Here is a 3,632-nt window from a genome sequence, read left to right as displayed (position 1 = left end):
AGTGTGTATCTACCACCCGGTATTCTTGCAGCAACGGTTTATCTATCGCCCAGTGTTCTTGTGCCGAGTGTGTATCTACTGTCCGGTATTGTTGCAGCAACAGCAATTGTGTATCTAGCACCCGGTGTTCCTGTGGCGAGTGTGTATCTACCACCTGGTGTTCCGGCGGCAAATGTTTATCTAGTGTCCAGTATTCTTGCAACAGGTGTGTATCTAGTGTCCGGTATTCTGCTTTTCATTCATTGTTATTTCACCTGTTAGAATTAGCATGGTCTCCACCCGTGTGTTTTAGAAAACAAAATAAAGTTTCAACCTATTTCTCATGTTTCCGTTATTATAAATAACATTGATATGAACATGGGGGTTTTTGACATCAAGGTAGAAGGATCAAAGAATGATTTTAAATACCTGTTATATATTCCCAGGTAGCTTTTTTAAAAGATTTTATTTATTTATTTGAGAAAGAGAGAATGAGAGATAGAGAGCATGAGAGGGAAGAGGGTCAGAGGGAGAAGCAGACTCCCCGCAGAGCAGGGAGCCCAATGCGGGACTCGATCCCAGGACTCCAGGATCATGACCTGAGCCAAAGGCAGTCGCTTAACCAACTGAGCCACCCAGGCACCCCCCAGGTAGCTTTATAGGAAGAACAAAACCACATTCCCCCCCCCAATTACCACTTTCCCTAAAAGCCTCTAACTCCCAATAAAAAATACATTGCTGGTGCTGGAATCTTGATAAGTTGAAATGCTCCCCGCACGCCCCCCCTTCCTCTTGCTCCCTCTTCTCTGTTAGGGGCTGGCATGCAAACAGCAGGTAGGATGGGAACCTCAGAGTCTCTCGGCAGGTGCGTGTCAACCTCGTTTGGGGAAAAGTGCTCAGACACCATCTGAACGAGCAGAACCATCTCATAAACTCCAGTTTTATCCGTTTTTATCTTTGATAGTGTCGTGTTTTCTGATGGTGCCCGAACCTGTATGTCTTCCATTAGTGATGGGGTCTGTCTTCTCCTGCAACGGGACCCACCTGTGCTTACGTGTCTGAAGACGGCCCGGCAACTACGACGGCTGGTCAAGGGAAAAATGAGCACCAATTTTATCCATTTTTAATATTTTATTGGATGTTATGTTTTTTACACTTATGTTCCCAATTTTTAATCTTCACTTAAACATTTTAAGTTGTGGGGCGCCTGGGTGGCGCAGTCGATTGAGCGTCCAACTCTTGGTTTCAGCTCAGGTCGTGATCTCGGGATCATGATCTCAGGGTCATGGGATCAAGCCCTGAGTCCGGCTCCGTGCTCAGCAAAGAGTCTGCTTCTCCCTCTGCTTCTCCCATTCGTGTTCTCTCTCTCTCTTTCTCTAAAATAAATATATAAATCTTTAAAATTTTTTTGAGTTGCATTTTTCTTGTGAAGAAGCTGTTTTGAAATTAAATAATTACTTTTAAGTAGGTTAATAAAATCTGAAAAGCTCAACAGAGCACAAGTAAAAAGTGACCACCTCCATCAAGTCTCCCCATTTCCTTTCCCAGAAGCAACCAGTCGTTTTTTTATTAATTCCCCAGATCTGTTCGTTGTGTAAATGAAGTGTACATACTTTTATATTTATCTATGTGCTTTTGTATAAAGGAACTGAGACTAGCCACAGACACACCACGTTAGTACCTTGCCTGTTTTTAATCTTCACAACGTACCCTGGAAACATTTCTGCATCAAGATGTGTGCACTGTCTCCTTGTCGTGACAGGTGCATAGCATCTCATGCATGGATCTGCCACTGCTGGGTGAATGGCCTGCTTTGGGTAGTCATTCCGGTTATTTCCAAACTCCTGTTGCTACAAGTAGTGTGCAGTGAAATCCTGGTTTTGCATCCATTTGTGGGCGTGTCTGTAACATAAATGTTTAGAAGAGGAATTGCTGAGTCAGGGTATCTGAATTTTAAATTTGATAGCTATTTATGATTTTCCCCACAGTTTTTAATTTGCTTGTTTAACGTGATGAGTGAGGTCAAACTTGTTTTTCGTTTTCTTTTGTTGTTTTTAAGTGAGTTCTTATGCCCAGTATGGGGCTTGAACCCACCACCCCGAGATGAAGAGTCCCATGCTCCATCGACCGAGCTGGCCAGATGCCCCTTTTGATAAATTAAGAAGCCATCTGTCTTTTCTGAGAAATATCTGTTCTTGTCCTTTGTGTTTTATTGGGTTTAAACAATTGATATATAGGAGCGCTTTATGTACTTGAGAAACTAGCTCTTAGCCTGCGTGTTACAAATGTTTTCTTTGGTTTTTCCCTGGCCTTTGGTCTTTGTCCATTATATTTTCCTGCAGAACTTTTTAAGATGTAAAATTAAGTGTGCAATTCAAATATATACACGTGTATCTTCTGTGTGTCACGAGTTTTGTGTCGTCATCCACATCTGACATCATGAGCGTTTCCTCACCTTCCCAACTGTCCCTCCCTCTTCCTGCAGAAAACCCCGTGCCCGAAACACGACGGAGCTTACTCACGATGCTGCCCTACAACACGAAACAGTCTCATCCCTATAGTACCAGTGCACCTGCTTCTGAAAATAAACCTACCGGGTAAGGTTCAATATTTCTTTCTAGTTCTTTTTGTCCTTTGAATATGTCCCACTAATTGGTGTGTAATTTATCTGAATGCATTTCCTCTCTGTGTGGTATGGAATCAATTTTTTGTAAATATAATTTCATTTGTAAGTCTTTTTAATAAAAGTGCCATCTGGACTTTGTGTCATACTTAGGATAGCTTCTCCCACCAAGATTATATAGAACTTTCTCCATGCTTCTTGAAGTACTTTTAATTTTTTATTTTACATCCAGCTGGTGCAAGAAATACAGAATGTAATAGGCTAACTAACAGAGTGTTAGAACAGTTTATTTTCTTTTAAGTTTTTTATTTATTTATTTGAGAGAGAGAGAGAGCACGAGCAGGGCAGGGAGCAGCAGAGGGAGAGGGAGAAGCAGACTCCCCGCTGAGCAGGGAGCCCGATGCGGGACTCGATCCCAGGACCCCAGGATCATGACCAGAGCCGAAGTCAGACGCTTAACAACTAAGCCACCCAGGTGCCCTATTTTATTTTATTTTTTTAAAAGATTTTATTTATTTATTTGACAGACAGACAGAGAGAGAGCACAAGTAGGCAGAGCGGCAGGCAGAGGCAGGGGGAGAAGCAGGCTCCCTGCTGAGCAGAGAGCCTGACATGGGGCTTGATCCCAGAACCCTGGGATCATGACCTGAGCCGAAGGCAGACGCTTAACTGACTGAGCCGCCCAGGTGCCCCTATTGTTTTAAAGATTTATTTATTTTAGAGAGACCTAGCATGCAGGGGGAGGGGCAGAAGGAGTGAGAGACAAGCAGACTCCACCCTGAGCAGAGCCCGATGTGGGGCTCGATCCCAGGACCCTGAGATGAGGACCTGAGCCAAAATCAAGAGTCAGACGCTTCACTGACTGAGCCACCCAGGTGCCCCTAAAATGTATTTTATTTCTGTGAACGATACATTTCATTTGGTTTGTAGAGTGTTTACTGACACTGACAGCTGGGATCTGTTGAAAACGGGGTTCTAGATAACCACCCTGGTTTGTGCAATTACAGGAAAGACTGCAAAACAGCATTCT

This window comes from Callorhinus ursinus, unplaced genomic scaffold, assembly GCF_003265705.2.
Source record: "Callorhinus ursinus isolate GAN/ISIS: 27379988/994484 unplaced genomic scaffold, GSC_fseal_2.0 scaffold13, whole genome shotgun sequence".
NCBI lineage: Eukaryota > Metazoa > Chordata > Mammalia > Carnivora > Otariidae > Callorhinus > Callorhinus ursinus.
Note: the sequence above shows the minus strand (reverse complement) of the source record.